Genomic DNA, 18,134 nt, shown 5'->3' on the forward strand with positions numbered 1-18,134 from the left:
CACACAATACAAAATCCGGGGTCACCTGATGAAATTAAGAGGCAGCAAGTTTAATACAAACAAGAGAAAGTATTTTTTCACACAACGCACAACTAACCTGTGGACACACTGGCACCGGATGTTGTGATGGCTGAAAGTACAAAGGGTTTAAAAAAAGACTGGATCAGTTCATGGAGGATAGGTCCATTAAGGACTACTAGCCAAGATGCAACCCCCTGCTCCGAGAGACTCTAACCTCTGACTGCTAGAAGCTGGGACTGGAAGGCAGGGCGGGCTCACTCCATAAGTGCCCTCTTCTGCACACTCCCCCTGAAGCTCTGGTATCGGCCATTATCAGAGACAAGATACCGGGCTAGGTGGACCACGGTCTGATCCAGTATCGCAGCTCTTATGTCCCACTGCCTGTTAAAAGGCCACTCCCCCACCCCACCCCACCCCACCCCACACACACCTTCCTGTTGCTGTTTGAGCAGGATTTTTTGTGCATCTGCACCTGGAGGGAATGCGCTCCTTTCAGGCCCCTCAAGACTGTGTTAAAGCACTGCTGAGGCTATATGATGGGATGTTCCCCACCCCCCAACCCTGAAAGGGTTAAGGAAGCTCAGGTCAATGTGATAGGTCCCACATGTGGGGATTAGACTAGAGGCAGGACCCCTGATTGGAGGATGAAGCTCAGCTGAGCAGGTGTGGGCTGGCAACTGAAAGGGCTGCAGTGAGGAAGTCTGCAGCCACCCTCTGTGCATTAGAGAGCGAAGGAGGGAACCCAGGGAAAGAGTAGGACCCTGGGAGCCTGGCCCTGAGGGCAGGGTGGAGAAGAGAGCCTGTCAGAGGTGAGTAGGAAACAGCCCAGAGAGTGAGCAATCAGGCTGGGGACTAAACAGACCTTGGCTGCATGTTGTAGGGTCCCTGGGCTGGACCCCAGAGAAATGGGTGGGCCCAGGGTCCTCTCCCAGCCACTGAAGGAGTGGCATTGCCTGGTCAGTGGGTCCATTGTGACTCTCTACCCTGGAAGGGGAACCCCATAGTGAGCTGGCCAGAGGGTTGAGTCGGGAAGAGGAAGCTGCAGCTCCTGGAGGAGTGGGGAGGGCTGCAGAGCGAGAGAGAGGACAATGGGGGGAGAGACCACAAGGTGAGGCGTCAGACTAATCCCCAGAACAGCCAGGAGGAGTGAGAACCCTGAGACAGGCTAGTGTGGCACAGGGCTCCTCATGTGAGCTGGGCCAAGCCATGTTAGAGCTGGCTCAGCAAAACAAAGCAAACGTGCCCCAGCCCTTTCCCTGGCTTAAGGAAAGGTTGGTCCTGCCCTGTGCTAATCCGGCTGGTCTCCAGAAGTGCTTTAACCCAGGTGGTGCCAAATAGTGGAGGGGGCCCTTTGATTTTCCTGGGGGGGACTACAGGGTGCAATGGCTTGTCCATAGCTAGTCCCTGTGGTTGGCCTCGCCACGGCTGCTAACTTTGCCCTGAGGTGGGGGGATGGGTGCATAAACCTGTGGCATAAGCCGAAGTATTTGAGAAATATACACACTGCCATTGAAAGGTTGGTCGACCCCCTGCGGGCCTCCCCTGCTGCATTCGGCTGCTCCATCTGAAGGTCCCCCCCCCCCCCCCAGCAATGCAGAGGAGGTTTCATTCCGGAGCTCTGGTTCCCCAGGTACACAATACATTCAGACCTTACAGCACTCATGGCCTTATTGCTGATTAACCACAGCACCATTTAACATGTGAAGGAAAAACCCCATGCTAATGACCCTGTATTTCCCCAATAAGTCCAGTTCAAATCACTGTCTCGGGCTATCCTGATCCATAAATTCCCCCTCTGGAGGGTGACAAACCCAGCCTGCCTTTGCCTAGATCAGCCTTTGACCCTTCGATGAGGAATTGCCTGGGGGCCTCACTCCTGAACCTCAGGAGAGAGATTCCCATTGGAGCTAGTGCCCCTTTAGGCCCTTCAGCGGTGAGCTGCTGCTGGAAGTGCCTCCGAGGGCTCTAGCTGGCTTTAAATATACAGCCTCAACAGGGCATGAAGGCCACCGCTCCACTCCTTGAACTGAGATGCCTTCCTGCTTGTGTTCCGTCCCACTGGTTTCCCTCAAACTGCTTTCAGAAGAGAGATGCCCGGCTGAAATCTGGTTCCAGGAGAGAAAGTCTGTGTCTCAAGGGTTTGTCTGCTTTTCACAATGCCTCTCTTCTCCCTCTCAGCTGCAAGGGAAGCATCTCTACGCTAGGATCCCGCCTGCAGGAGCTGAGTGGGCTGTCTCTCTGCTGGTGGCAGTCTCTCCTTTGCTATCTTCTGCCATCCTCTTTCTCTTGAATTCTCAGCAGTCCTCCTTTCCCATCATCAGCTGTTACCTCCTGCTGGGACCTTCCCCCCAGTTCCCATTTATACAATGAGTGGGCTGGTGCTTGTTTTCCCCCTTGACTGAATCCCTCTAAATTCTGGCTCTTTAGCTTCTTAGAGCAGAGAACAGAGCTTCTGTGACTTGTGCAGAGCTGAGCTCCCTGTCAGTGCTAATAACCCTGCTCAGGATGCCGGCTGTGTCACTGCGAATCACTGGGCAGTGCTGCTCACTGGTTAGCCCTGCCATCTGTATTGCGTTCACAGATCTCACAGAAAACAGGAAATTGGCCACATGCTGTAAAAGCCACCAAAGCTCCACAGAAAAACATGAAATCCCCGTGTTTGGCTTGCTGCCTGTGCACAGAGCTAGGCCGAGGGACTGTGCATGCGTGGCAGTGCCAGAGGAAGGGCTGGAGTCAGGTGGGACTGGCGCTCTCATGCTGAGATTACAGACCACACGACTGAGAGCAGGAGAAGAGGAAAGATCTCAAGGGAAAGGGCAGCCACAGCCCTTCCCCACAGGCCCTAGTGGAAACTGCACTATCGTTATTTATTGATGGGTCCCTGTCTCCTGGCCATCACAGGACGACACTGGGCAAGGACATAGGGAGAGGGAAGAATCTGTGGTAACAGCTTAGACAGAAGTCACTTATTTTCATTTCCTCCATCTCCAGTGGCAAAGTGTGTGCTGCACTGAAGGACTCCACAGGATCCGGCCGGCCACCTCCTCTTCAGTCTGGTACTTCTCTGGCTGCTCTATGCATCTGTGCAGGGCTCTTTGTGCACCAGAACGTCTCCCGGGCTTCCAATGTTACAAAGCTCCTGGACTACTTCCTGTGGATTTCCACGGCAGCCCTGCTCTGGCTGCCCAAAGCAGGAGATGCTCCCTGCTGGGTTCAGCCACAGCGTTGCCGTGCATCTTGGATGCCCGTCACTCAAGCAACCTGTGATCTGTGAATGTACTTTGGATCCAGCGTCATTACCGAGTAGCTCATTAACAGCAGATCCCTTTTCCAAACCGTAAATGGGGAAGCTGCTTGCCTGATGGATGGGGATGGAAAATGGGCAAAAGATTTAGAGCTGCAAGTGACTCAGTGCTTTGGTATATTGTATTCTCAAATATTTATTTTTATGTGCTTGTAAATTTTTTCTATAAGGAAAAATATTGTAATTGGCCAATACTTCACTGAATCTAAATATTTGGCTCGTTGCTTCCGGCCACTGCTTTCAGAGATTTGATGCTTTGCTGATTGCACAGCTCTCTCCCTGGACTCCACAAGGTTCCCCCACCCACACGGCACTCTCCAGTGTTTACTGATGACTCAGGCCTTAAAATGAACAACCTCCAAACAAGTAAGTGGCAAGAGAACGAAGAGACAATTTGTCCCTGGCTAATCCTCAGAAATGGTTCTGCATCTGGAAATCCCTTCTAATGAGAGTGGGGGAGATGGGGGGGCTTGTGCATGGGAAACAGCTGGGACAAAGAGATTGTGTGTTGGTTATGGAGAATTACACCATCAATCTATACCAGATACCCGCTACCCAGAACCCAACCAATACCAGATGGCTTTTGGGAGGCAGTGGACTTAATCAAGGTAAAGCTTATCCCCAAGGGTTCATGGGTGAGGCTGCCCAGAGGCTGACTACATTTGTGACACCACGGGGACCCTGAGTGCACTTGCATTCCCTTTGGGTTGGCAGATACACCAGCAGTTTTCTAGTGTTGGTGGGATGAGTGCCTGAGGGCTTTCTGGAATGAAATGTGATTTTCATTTTTAAATGGCATCCTGGTACATAACAAGGGGTTGGACCAATGCATGGAAGATGTAAGAAAAGCACTTGAGAGATTGCAAGGCTATGGGGTCAAATTAAATCTTGGTATGTCTGATGACATCCATACAGAGCCTGACTCCTGGGGAGTTTTATACAGAGTGGAGGAGTTGGAGCTGACCCTTGAGATGTGATGGACATTCAAAGTGTGCAGCAAAAGAGACCAGGAAGAGCCCAAGAGATACAAACCCTAATCGATGTCCTGGGCTACTCCCACGAGGCCAGGACATTGATTTATTGCATTGCTAAACCCTTTTGTGAGTTTTTGAAAGGACCTAATGAATAGAAGAAGAGTCCGAAGACAGGAAAAGGAGACGTTTACACTTACCTTTGGTCCAGAAAGTCCATGGACAGAAACCCAGTAGGAGACCTTGGGACATCTGGTGAACAGTTTACAGGCACACACAACTTCCTGTCACTACCTACCACCACTTCAACCAGTCATTTATTTTGCACACCAGAGCTTCCTCCAAGGGGCTAGTGCAATGCTGTGTCAGTGGCCAGGGGATAGCTTGTAACAGTCTACAGGTCACGATCACTTACCCATGCAAGAAAGCGCTACAGCTTGCAGTCAGGGCACTTAGAAGCCTGGCTTTGAAATGGGCTGCTTCTGGACAAGTTAGGGTGTGTTTCTACTATTACTCTACCTGCTTTCATCTACAGAGACAACAGCCCCATCACATATGTCATCACTATGGCAAAGCTCAATGGCCCGGACTATTGGTGGGTGCCAGAACTAGCAAATTTTGGTTTGCAGAAAGAGGCCTGGGAAAGCCAACATCAGTGCAGACGTCCTTCCCCAGACATCCCTGAATATGGAGGGGCAGATATTGCAGAGCACCCAGGAGTATTCAGGGGATGCTCGTGATTGATATATACAATCCCAGCAAGAGGGGAAAGTTCACTGGGTCCCTGAAAAGGAAGAAGGAAGGGCTGATGCCCCTCACTCTCCCCCTCCCCTCCCCCCCCCTCCCCGTTAGCCCGTTGGTAGGATACGGGGGGAAAGCCCTACCCTGAGGGAGGAGTTTAGCTGAGGAGCTCAGCAGGACATTGTGGTATGAGGAGAACCTGGCTATAAGACACCTGATACAAGACTAGAGCAGAGTTAGGATTAGGAAGGGAGAACTGCTATACAGACTGGTAGGATTCAAACACCAGTGTGTGCTACGTGAACCACATGGGCCCTTGGGCTGACACTGTTTCCATGAGAACAGGGCTCACTTCAGGAGTGACCGTGGATTTTATTCAACAAGAGAGAGGGTCTCTTGGCTCTGGGGGAGGAGGAAGAAGGAGATCATTATATTAGCAATGTGTGTGTGCATTAAATGGCAAACCCCCTCTAGTCAGGAAAAGCGCCCATGCAAAGCATTCCCACAGCACCCCCTTGCCGCTCCTCCACACTGAGTATCTCCATGTCGACAGGATGCGGGTGGGGAGTGAATCCACTGCAGTGATAACAGCCCAACTCAGCTACCAAAGGCCTGCCCAACAACCAATAAATCAGGCGGAACAGCTGCTTATAAAACATACTGAGGCTTTCTCCTTCCCATTAAAAAGATCCACTGAGACCAGGGGAAGGCGTTTGAGGATCAGCTGTTCAAGAGGCTGTGTGCACACGGTGAGATGCACGGCTCCTTGCCACCCACCGTCTACAAGGCAATCCTGTTGAAAGCTACACTGGGGCACTATTGGTAAAGCGACTGTCTGTGCACTGGGGAGCAGCGGTCTCCGTGGAAGGACTCTATAAACCAAGCGGTGCAAATTATTCTCCACTTCTCTGGCGGCACGGCTGGTCTCCATCGCTAACGCCGCTTTACTTTGTACAGAACAAGGAGGAGAACAGGCATGCCAGCTCCACAGTCTGGTGGCCCAGGAAATGACGGTGGGGAAATAGTAGAAAATCAGCATCAAGAAGAAAAGTGTCTTAGGAGGGGGGAGATCTTAGTGCTGTTTTGCCCCCAGGAGACAGAGGCCTGCTAAGAAACCTGCCTGACCTGGGAAATTCAGATCGTGTTGGGAGGGCACAATTTATGTTATGGAAGAGAGATGGGGAGAGGATCCTGTCTAGACGGTGAAGCCTGAAAGATGAACGGGTGCAAACTAAAGTGAAGTCCTTCACCAGCATCTTCTAATTCCTTCTGAGTGCTCCAGCTGGGAACCAAGCCGGAGTCCCAGCCCACGGGGCAAAGCAGCACAGAGGCAAAGAAGCTCTCGGGCTTGAGGAATCCAACGCGATGAAGCAGATGGAGATGCCGGTAGCTGGATACAGACTCGGCTATTGGAGTATTAGCCTGAAAATCAATGGTAGCAGCACAGCCGCTAGTCCAGTGCCTGAGAGGCTGACTGGCACTTCTAGGGCACTAATCAGCCATTGGCGAGGAGTTAGCACTAGAAGAATTGGGATCCAGAGACAAATGCCAACCCCTGCGCCAATTCAACAGTCCCAGCCTACTGCCAATACCCGCACCATCAGTCCTGGCTCCCCAAACATGGACAGGAGCGACGGGACCCTGAAGCCAGGGCTTTTTCCATCAGCACATGGGAGCTTAGCCTGTGACTGGAAACCCCCCCATGGCAATCACACAAGTGCTGGAGATTCCAGGACCAGAATCAAAACTTTTTTTCCATAAAATCGCAGGTTTAAAAGGACTCTGAGCGCACTGTCATGGGAAGTGCTGAGGGTGCTGTTTGCACAAGGACGTGATGTAGGGCCAGGGAGGCGTGAGGTCAGACATTCAGTGGTATTTATTCATGCAGAGCCTGGCAATCTTCAGATCCCAGAGGCAGCGCGAAAGCAGTGTGACGTCTTCGTTAGAACGGGAGGTGTCTGGGCCGTGTGGGGAGCTGCTCATTGTGGCAAGAGCCCCCCAGTGCTTGACAGGGGCATGGAGGGGTCGACTGAACCTTTCCCTGGAAGCTGTTGGTGAATCAGAGGAGCCCAGTGCAAGGTGGGATGTGTGTGTGTGTCTTTGTTCTACCTTCGCATTGCACTTATCACCGCAGGGTCTGAGCACCTCCCAGCCATGCATTAACATCTGTCATGGGTTTGTTCCCTCTGCCTCTCCCTGGGAAGAGATGTGTGTGCAGGGGAGTGCTGGGGTTTGGATTGTTTTAACACACACACACACACACACGCACGCACGCATTGCTATCTGTATATTAGAGAAGACAAAGTCAAGGAATGCCTCTGGCACGTGGAGCAGGAGGTGGGGAGGTGTAGGACTGTCCTTAGTCCTGGGGGGAGTTTGCTCCACAGGCTGGGACTGGCCCCGGCCCCAGAGGAAGTTCTGTTTCTCACACAGATGAGCTTTATCTTCATTCCATGGTGCCAGAGGAGTGACGTTGTCCACCAAAGCCTTCCTCCAGGAGCCTTAGTCAATCTTCTTGATTCTCTGTGCCCAGGCTTGGAGATAAGGACTGAGACCATGAACTTGACTCTGTTCTATAGGACGGCCGTGTGCGGGGGGGAGGACGGGGTCGATGTGCTCGTGGTAGCCTGGGTTCCTAAGGAGACGAACTGCTGTGTTCTGAACTCATTGGCGTTTCCTAAGTGCTGAAGGCTTCGTGCCCAGATGGACGGCATTGCTGGGGTCCAGCAGGGAGGGGTTGATGGGCGACGTGGGTGAGCCCTGTGCAGAGAGGAGATCCCTACCCAGGCGGGCTCAGGAGGCAACTGGGGAAGTGCCTGCATGTGATGGCTTTAATCCAGCCACAGTAAATCTCCATTCACCCTCCCAAGCAGCGAGTGTTTCTGGGCCTGCCCATCCCGCCCAGTCCCCCTATGTGCAGAGTGCAGCATGTTGACGGGACAACCCAGGAACTTGGGGGCCTATCACCCTTCCCCAGGTATCTCCAAGCCCAGCTGGGGAGGGCCAGCCGAGTGGGTGCAGGAGGGGGCTGAGACCAGGTGCAGGGAAGCCATGTCCCTGAACAGCAGTTTGTCACCAGGTTTGGTGAGCCACAGGGGGCGGGGAACAGGGCAGCTGCTTCCTTGCAGGGACTAGGCTTTAGTATCACGATTTGGCACAGAGGCCTGCGAATACCCCCTCGCACCCGTTGCCCCGTGGTTCTCAAACGTATTGGCTCATGCCCCCCTCGTGTCTGTAGTAGCTTACTGCCTGCCCCCCCCCACACACACACACAAGTAGCTAGGCCGATAAAAAAATAGTCAACATGCAACTCTCACTAAATATTAAAAACACTAAGGCATTGATTCAAACAGCGCCTTTTAACTACAGAGCAACGGCAGAGTTCAGTGAAACCCTACTTCCTGCCACCACACCGCTGTTACTAGCGTGCCGGGTGCATCTGGGTTTTGGAGCAGAGCAATTCCATTCTGGGCTGGATGCTGGAGACAGCTCCCCGGAGATCCCCTGGTACCCGAAGACAAGATCATTGTTTGTTTTTGATATAAACCAGCATTTCTCAAACTGGGGGTCCCAACCCAAAAGGGGGTCACAAATCTATTGTGTGTGTGGGGGTCATGGTATTGCCACCCTTACTTCGGCGCTGCCTGCAGATCTGGCAGCTGAAGAGCAGCAGCCGCTGGCCGGGTGCCCAGCTCTGCAGGCAGTGCCACCGGCAGCCCCACGCAGAAGTAAGGGTGGCGTGTAGAACGCATCCACAACATTTGCTCTTTATGCCCTGACCAACCAGGAAAAACGGGTGAGTTCTCAGTGGAAGTAGACCCCCCACTGATTTGTCTGGAGGAATCAGCGTTGCTGCTTATTCATTGCTGTGGGTAAAACGTGCACAGTACGTGTTTTTATTCCTAAAGCGTCTCACGTGCCCCCCCCCCGAATACATTCTGCATCCCCCCCAACGGGGCACCCCCCAGTTTGAGACCCTCTGCTCCAGTACTAGAGCGGAGAGGAGCGACCCACCGTGCAGCTGGCAGAGATGGCATCTCCCATGAGCGCGGGGGTGAGTGAGTCTCCCGGCCTGCCCCAGCACAGGAGTCGTTAGCCGGGCCGGGCCGGGGCTGCCCTTGTGGCTCAGCAGGTCTGCCACGCGCTGCTGGCCCCTCCAACAGCTGCTACCCAGCTACGGCCGTTCCAGTGGCAGTCCAGGTGCATCAGTGGTACACACTGCTTTGGTGTTTCTGTGGCAGAGGTATTTCCCCTTTCTTTCTCATCTGCCCTCCGTGTGAGTCTGGCGATTTCCCCTCCCTTTCCCCCTCCTCTGAATTCAGCCAGATTTATTACAAAACGCCAAGCTCTGGCTAACAACCCTATTGCTTGGCAGCATCCTGAGAGCAGAAAATGCAATCTGGAGCCTCTGCGTCATTAACAGAGGACAGCTTCCTATGGAAAGGTCACGCGCAGAGTGCAGGCTAATGAGGAGAAGCCTGAGAACATGTGGGATTCTTCTAGATTAGCAGTCAGGCACTCTATCCTCCCTTAACCCCTTCCTCCCCCCCCCCCCCCCCCATCCCGCAGTACTCCCCTTTCAGCCCTTCCTTCCTTGGGCATAGCAGAGTTCTGGGATTGATGTTCTCTGAGATCCAGGAGATAAGTGGAGAGCCAAAAGGTAACCTGAAAAGGAGAAATAACTGTGGGCACCGCCCCAGGGCGCTGGACAAGTGGGGGAGTCTCCTATCAGGAACATCAGGTCTATGAAAAAGAACTTGGCAGCTAAAGCAAAAGGCATTTAAGGCTAAAGTCTCGTTAGTACTTGGGGGAGCAAGAGGAGTTTCCCTGCCAGAGACTGCAGTCCAGCTGGAACTAAAGTGAGAGCCGGAAGCTGGTCCTGGCTGGGAGGGTGACACACTCCGGTTTAGTTCGGACACCAAGAGCCACCCCTGGGTGGGCCATTCCAATGGGCTGAGAGCTAGGGCTCAGATTGGGAGTGGGCAGAGCAAGGGGGTAAGTGGCAGTATTCTACTCAAGCGCCGTCCACAAGCCCAGAGCCACTGGGTGTTTTGGAGAAACTGACCAGAAATGATACAGTCAACATGTTGCCATAGTGTCATCACTAGGCTCCAGAGTTAACACGCTGCTGCTCTGAATGGAGCAACTCCTGCCTTTCAGAGTTATGGTTCCAGTCTGCCTGCAGACTCAGGCCTGCGTTGGGTCCCATGCGGAAGGTTTTCTTGCAATTGTGAGTGCTAATCTGTAGAAACTCATGGGTCTCCCACAGAAATGGTGGGACAACCGAGCCCCAGCTCCACCCACCCCTCGTGGGAAGCATGAGCTCCTTGGAGCGCAAGGTGAGACTGACACCCCTTTGATTGTGTGCGCACGGCGCTGTACTAAGGCACAGTTCAGATCCAAGGAGCTTGGGTCTGTACCTCCCCCTCTCCTCGAGGTCAATAGGAGATCTGGATGCGGAGCAACTGCAGGATTGGCCCCTACAGTCCAGTCGCCCCGTGGAATGACTGTACATGCCCCCAGTGCCTGCCCCTCTTCTGGGGCTGGGCTGACTCTCTAGAGAGGAGCGAAAGGCAGAGGAGGAGATGGGCCTTCCTGGGGGCAGGCCAGAGCCATGCAGGTAGGACGCGAGGCAGGAGCAGTGTAGGGTCCAGAGGACGTGACTTGGACAGAATCCATGGGAAACTCAACAGTACAACTCTCTCTGCGAGTGGGGCAGCTCCGGGCATCTAAGCTGACCATCCTGTGACCTGTATGCGGTGGTGTCGGTCCCAGGGTATGAGCGAGAGAAGGTGGGGGAGGGAAGATCTTTTCTTGGAACACAAAGCTCTTCTTCAGAACACTCCGCGTACCTGACCCAGCCCTGCAGAGCTCTGCGTAAGCACAACAGCTTGTTTCTTGTGCAATAAAAGGTATTACCTCCCCCCACCCTGTCATACTATGACCTGCCGTTGTACAGCCCTGGGCGTTTGGGCCAGGAGTATGTGGCAGTATTTGGATGCCGGAGTGCCAACCAACAGCTTGTACTGGAGGAAGGGGTGTTAGTTAGGCAGTAGGTGGCGCTCTGAGCTCTGCGTCGGCACAGACCCACTGTGCAGTTACAGATGCGGTGAGGCTGTTTCGGGGTTACCCGAGGTGTCTAGGGTGAATCAGTTCTGCCTGCTCCCAGCAGGAGAGACCCCTGTCTGTGCCCCACCCAAGGAAACTCTCCCCAGCCCCTGGCTGCCGGTAACAGGGGTGATCTCCATGGGGAACAGACACTGGATAACAGGCTCTTCAGCCCAGCAGCGAAAGGTCCAACACAATCCAATGGCTGGAAATTGAAGCCAGACAAATTCACACTGGAAATGAGGAGGAGAGTCATTAGCCACTGGAACATGTTCCCAAGGGTTGGGGTGGATTCTCCATCACTGGCAGTGTTTAGAACAAGGTCGGATGTGTTTCTAAAAGCTCTGTACTGGGCATCATGGTGGGGCAGGTTGCTGCCCTGTGCGATACCGGAGGTCAGACAGATGACCACAATGGTCCCTTCTGGCCTTGGGATCTATGAACACAAGCGCTCTGCTCTGGGCTCCCCGAGCGGCACCCTGTCCTTCTGCAGGCTAGTAACTTATTGTCACGGAGTGGGGGGAAGTCAGGGCCCTGCACCCCTCTTCCTGCGATTCACCGTGACTCTCAGCCAGCCAGTAAGACAGAAGGTTTATTAGATGACAGGAACACAGTCCCAAGCAGAGTGTGTAGGTACAACCAGGACCCCTCAGTCAAGTCCTTCTGGGAGGGTTAGGGAGCTTAAACCCCAGCTTTGGGGTTCCCTGTGTTTCACCATCCAGCCCAAACTGAAAGCAAAACCCCCTCTAGCCGTCTCGCTCCCCTTTCCCCCAGCTCCTCCCCTCCCTTTGTCAAGTTCCCCGGGCAAAGGTGTCACCTGGCACCACCCCCCCTCCTGGCTCAGGTAACTCTCACGTAAAATCATCCCCAGCTATCCCATCCCCAATGCAGACAGTCCCAGTAAAACTAGACGACATTCTCAGGTCAGTCCGCCCCACTCCCTACTGCGTCACACTTATACACCCCACTTTGTTACACCCGAGTGCCCGGTGCCGTATCTCATGGACGCCCACAATGTACATCAGTCTGCTGCCTCCATGGAAACAGGGCACCCCAGTTCACTGGGTACCCCTCCGGTCAACAGCCTCCTTAGCACAAGGCGCTTAGACAGGTTTCTAGTAACAGAGCGAGAGAGAGATTCAAATACCAGCCACGAGATGGGTTTGGAAACACGAGGTTACAGGTAAAGGTAAAACCTAAGATGCACTCTACGGTCTGTACTTATTGACAAGCTTCCCCCCCCCCTCTTCCCCCGCCCCCATGAGTTCTTGCAGTGCTTAGCACTGGACACCGCCCATGCAGCAAAGTGCAGGGGTAACTTGCAGTGGAAAAGAGCCGAGTGCGTGTGTTGCTTGTTACCTGTGGCTGGGGAGTGTTTCCCCTGGGGGCACAGACAGAGCTCCCTCCCGCTGAGTCACCCCAGGCACCTCGGGTAACCCCCAAAGTGTCAGAGAAGCCATCTCCCAACTGAGCAGTAAAACCAAAGGTCCTGCCCACTCATGGTCATTAGCGATCCCCTGGTGCATTCTGTAGGGGAACGGGCACAAACCCTGGTGACTGTGTCGTGAGCAAAGTCCAGCTCCATTCCAGTCGCCTCCCTAAATTCCCCACCCTTTCCCATGGCTGGTGCGTTCTTCTCTGCTTCCTGCCCATTAACCATTGCCCAGTGCTGCTGTGCGCTGCTAACAGCTGTTACATTCCAGCCCAGAGGTGGCTGCATTCCAGTGCTGCAGGAAGTGATCCGTGTTGGTCTCTTTTCTGCTCGCAGGCATGTTGGGAAGATGACTTAATGGCTGTGAGGCACTCGGAGTGCATCCGCTGGCGTGCTCTGGGAGTCTGACGGATTACGGTGACGGGCTGCTTGCTTCTTGGAGGGAGGGTCCAAGCCACACCAGCAGTGATGGAGGCAGCGCTGTCTGGGGAAAATACACATAGCCAGCTCCGTGCATCCCCATCCCCATCCCCATCCCCCCGGGCAGCATGTGAAAAATGAGAGACTTTGGCTGTTTCACAGAGTCCCAGCATCACTGGCTGCACAGGAGAAGAGCCGGAGGTGTGATCGGAGAGAGACAGACTGGGCTCCTCTCAGCTTACCTGGGGCTGGGTAAGGCAGGAGGGTTGAGGAGCCCAGCACATGGAACAGCTGGTGGTGAGTAAGGAGCAGGTCAGCTCAGGTGGCAGCCGCACGTGGGGATGGAGCTGACACAGCAAAGCTGGCAGCCTCCAGGATGTGAGCCAGACCTGCCCGCTGGGAGCCACCCCCCGTGAAAGGCTCACAGGCCATATTGTGAGTGTCATTAGAGCAGCCCGGGACAGGCCCTGACTAATCCAGCGTGAATCATGCACTCTGTATGCGAGGGGGCTGCGCACCTCTGAGAAACCTTGGGCTAGAGCCAGACACAAGACCAGGGAGAAACTCAGCACAGGTAACAGCAAAACACCCTGTGCGTGTGCAGAGCGCTGGGCCCCAGCCCATCTCACGCTCTGTCCCACGAGGAGCCACTGGATCTCCCCCGTGTCAGCGCTCAGCACACACTCGTCCACAGGAGAGGTGTCCAGCCGGAGCAGAGACAGTGCTGTGTCCCAGCTGTCCGCGCTCAGGGTGGGACGTGGGCCAGGCCAAGGGGACTGGGAACCTCAGGACAGGCACCTCGGGCTCAGATAAATCACCCTGTGGAGACCAGGGAAGCGTAGAGCATTCAGCTCAGTCGGCAACTTTAACATGTGCAGCTCCCTGGGTGCAGGATGGGAGGCAGAGCCGTGGCAGTGAGAACCTCCCACTCTCTAGTGTTGCTCCTTTGCTCACCGCCTGGGAGAGCGTCACAAGCCCCAGCATGACACTGCACAGCATCAGGCCAAGTCAGAGAGTGAGAAATGAATCTCACGTAATAGTGCCCTGAGCTCTTGCCCAGCAGGACGTGAATCAGGCCTAAGAAATGAAAAGCTCCCCCCTGGAACAGCATCTTCCTTTGGCCGGGGTGTAAGCCGGACACGGGGCCTGAGAAGTTCAGCATGTGTAATGGTGTCAAACACTAACTCTGGGCAGGCACGAGTCAGAGCCTTGTGGCCAGTGCACAGAACAGCTTCCCTGGGTGGAGACAGAGCCGTGGTGTGAGAGGAGCCCGGCGCCAATGTCTGTGGCACAGCTCAGCGCTCGGCCTGGCAGCCGGCGTCAGCGAGATGGGAAACGCCGCACATGCGTGTCACTGGGGAAAGGCTCACACTGGTTTCCAGCCAGGAGAGAGTTTACTCCTTCTGGAGCTCACACGCAGATGCCCAGAGTCACTTTAATGGGGCAGGACGCCCACCTATGGGATCTAGCTCCCAGCATCTTCTGAGATGGTTCCCAAGCTGGGGGGGAGGGTAACGTTATTTCATGGACCCAGTGATCAGTTAATTAACGCTCCCCCACCCCAGCAGAAGAAGAGGGTGCAGTGCAGCAGGCAGACCCGACAACATGGCACTTTAAGCAGATGACCCCACGGCTCTTCCGAAGGGTCTGACTCTCTCCCCCACCGCCCCCCCCCCCCATCTTCGTACGGCTGTGCCATTCTCACGGGGGTCCCTGACTGCTGCTGCCCCTGCCCTCGGGGATTTCCTCCCGAGTCCCCCAGCAAGTCGGCCCCGTATCTATGCCAAGGTCAGGTACTTGAGCTGGGTCCTGATCTGGTGAGAGGCCAGACTGAGCCAGGCCTCTAGTCCAGCGGTCTCCAAACTTTTTTGATCGCTCACCCCATCAGTAAAAAATTTGAGCATGCACCCCCTGCTCCCGGCCGAACTGTCGAAGCAAAAAAAAGGGGCACTGCTCCGGCGGCGCTCCTCCTGTCATGCACCCCCAAGGATCCTGTTGTGCACCCCACTTTGGAGACCTCTGCTCTAGGCCCAGGCTCCTGTCTCAGCAGTGGCTGCAGCATTTAAACCTTTACAAAATGCAGTTTTAAAAACAATGTAGTGGCTGCACAGCAAAGCGTCCCGCCATGAGCTGGCCACGGCAGCTGCCGGTGCGCAGCCAGACCAGAATGGAGCCCCGGAGACCTGGGAACAGCCTTCAGCCAGCTCTGGGGTGTTGGCCCTGAAGCCTAATGAGAGCTGTAATGGAAATATCATTACCTGGTGCACTGAATATTTTGGCAGGAACATCCAGGCGTGGTGCCCACATCATCAGGTGCCATTTCTGGTCGTGTCCTTCCCCCAGGCCAGACAGGCCCTGGCTTGAGACTGGCCTGAACTGTTTGCAGCACCGGATCAGCTCAGAGCAGTGTATCATAGAATCTCAGGGTTGGAAGGGACCTCAGGAGGTATCTAGTCCAACCCCCTGCTCAAAGCAGGACCAATCTCCAACTAAATCATCCCAGCCAGGGCTTTGTCAAGCCTGACCTTAAAAACCTCTAAGGCCTTGGCTACACTTGCGAGTTGCAGCGCTGTAAAGGCTCCCCCAGCGCTGTAACTCACTCCCCGTCCACACTGGCAAGGCATTTGCAGCGCTGTATCTCCGTGGTCGCAGCGCTGCATGTACTCCACCTCTCCGAGAGGAATAGCGAGTGCAGCGCTGCCGCGCCAGTGTGGCCGACCAATGCGCTGTGAATGGCCTCCAGAAGTATTCGGCAGTATCCCACAATGCCTGTTCTAGCCACTCTGGTCATCAGTTCAAACTCTACTGCCCTGGCCTCAGGTAACCAACCATGTGACCCGCCCTTTACATTCCCCGGGAATTTTAAAAATCCCCCTCCTGTTTGCTCAGCCCGGCGTGGTGTGGAGTGCTCTCAGCAAATCTTTCCAGGTGACCATGCCTCCACGCGCCAAACGAACCCTCATCAGTGTTTGGGGGGAGGAAGCTGTCCAGTCCCAGCTGCGCTCCAGCCATAGGAATTACGATACCTTCAGGAAGGTATCAAAGGACATGATGGAAAGGGGCCATGACCGGGACACCCTGTAGTGCAGGATTAAAGTGAAGGAGCTGGGGAGTGCCTACCGCAAAGCCCGCGACACAACGGCCACTCGGGTGCTCTCCCGCGACCTGCCGATTCTACAAAGAACTGGATGCGATACTTGGGGTTAACCCCACCTCCACTCCGAGCCCCACCCTGGACACTTCAAAGCTGGTGGGGGGAGGGGGGGGGAAGAAAGAGGAGGAGGAAAACGGGAGTGATGGTGGTGGGCCGGATGGAGACACCCCGGAATCCCTGGAGCCATGCAGCCAGGAGCTCTTCTCGAGCCAGGAGGAAGGTAGCCAGTTGCAGCGGCCAGTACTTGGTGGAGGACAAACAGAAGAGCAGGTTCCAGGTAAGCGGTATTTTTTTCCCCCGGGAAGGAATTTTTTCGGTCCGGGCTCTTTGGGAGAGGACGGTTAGGCATGCATGCCTAGATGTGGAATAGTGCATTGATGTGGTTTATCACATCGCGGTAACCGGCCTTGGTAATCTCCTCGAATGTCTCATGCAGAACGTGTGCAATGCGTTTGCGCAGGTTTATCGGGAGAGCCACCGTGGTCCTTGTCCCAGCCAGGCTAACGTGTCCGCGCCACTGTGCCGCAAGGGGACCATTGCTGCACACAGGCAAGCTGCATAGGGGCCAGGGCGGAAGCCGCATTGCAGTAGAAGACCCTCCCTTGCTTCCCAGGTCACCCTCAGCAGCGAGATATCGTCCAGGACGAACTCCTGTGGAAAATGTTGGGACAGTGTTCAGTGTAGGTGTCCCCTGAAGCTGTTGACTCTCCCCAAGGCACAAAAACCCAGAGGACAGAGCAGCCCTGAAACAATCAGTCCCCCTTACCATTTTGAGGCTCCCGTGAGATATGTGTGCTCTGTTTTGGACGGGAAAATTATGCTATTGTGTAGACCCTGTGTGTTTTCTACTCCTTAAGTGCGGGGGGAATCATTACTCTGTCTGGTATAAACAATGCTGCCTCTGTTAACTGCTGCATTTTGCCTATACAGCTGCATCAACCTTGAGACCTCAGCCGTCCCTCTTATCGCCTGCTCAGAGACTGCAAAGACTCAGGAAGAGACCGCGAAAAAGCAAAGAAGACATGCTGCAAGAAGTGATGCAGCAATCTATTAAAGAGAATGAGAAAGCACAGAACTGGAGGGAGAGAGAAAGCAGGATCCGCCAGGAAAACGCAGCGCACCCGCGGCAAAGCACAGAGCACCGGCAGCAAAGCACTGATAGGCTCATAAGCATCCTGGAGCGCCAAGCAGACGCTATCCCAGAGCTGGTAGCCATGCAGAAAGAGGAGCAGTACCGCAAACACAAACGCCCCCCCCCACACACAGCCCTTGTCCCAAAACTCTTTCCGTTGTGCCCCACTGTCACCTCCAACCCACTTTCCCCAACTTCCGTGTTCTTCACGCCACCAGCTGCCTCCAACACCAGTATCTTCACCACCCAGCCCTGAAAACCACGACCCTTACCCTCTGCACTCAACCCCCATCACCATGCAGTATAGCTATCCTGAAGTGCAGCACTCACTGCACAGCACACCAGACAGGACAGACGCGAATCTGTGATTGTACCGTTCCCCACTCCACCCCCTTGTTTCTTTTCAATAAATGGATTTTTTGGCTTTGAAAACATTCTTTATTATTGCATAAAGTAAAAGATTCCTTAGCCCAGGAAATAAACAGGCCCTGCAAGTCTGCTTAGCAAACACTGATTCCTAAAGATTGGAACTACTGCACTTCACTCCCTTGCAGGGCACCAGATATCACTGCTGGTTTTCAGCCTCAAATTGCTCCCTCAAGGCATCCCTAATCCTTGCAGCCCCGCGCTGGGCCCCTGTAATAGCCCTGCTCTCTGGCTGTGCAAATCCAGCCTCCAGGTGTTGAACCTCGGAGGTCCATGCCTGAGTGAAGCTTTCACCCTTCCCTTCACAAATATTATTGAGGGCACAGCACGCGGACATAACCGCGCGGATGCTGTTTTCAGCCAAGTCCAGCTTCCCATACAGAGATCGCCAGCGGCCCTTTAAACGGCCAAAGGCACACTCCACA

At 54.4% G+C, this 18,134-nt stretch overlaps 2 long non-coding RNA genes across 2 annotated transcripts; both read left to right on the plus strand.

Annotated features, from left to right (window-relative positions):
- Nucleotides 1-692: 692 nt before the first annotated feature.
- On the plus strand, nucleotides 693-3,519 carry LOC135975810 (uncharacterized). Its single transcript, XR_010592857.1, has 2 exons — nucleotides 693-830; nucleotides 3,013-3,519. It is a non-coding gene; the product is annotated as an uncharacterized LOC135975810 (long non-coding RNA).
- Nucleotides 3,520-5,170: 1,651 nt separating this feature from the next.
- On the plus strand, nucleotides 5,171-17,754 carry LOC122173477 (uncharacterized). The gene is made up of 3 exons (XR_010592835.1): nucleotides 5,171-7,116; nucleotides 12,914-16,428; nucleotides 17,082-17,754. It is a non-coding gene; the product is annotated as an uncharacterized LOC122173477 (long non-coding RNA).
- Nucleotides 17,755-18,134: the final 380 nt, after the last annotated feature.

Source organism: Chrysemys picta, chromosome 15, assembly GCF_011386835.1.
Source record: "Chrysemys picta bellii isolate R12L10 chromosome 15, ASM1138683v2, whole genome shotgun sequence".
Classification (NCBI taxonomy): domain Eukaryota; kingdom Metazoa; phylum Chordata; order Testudines; family Emydidae; genus Chrysemys; species Chrysemys picta.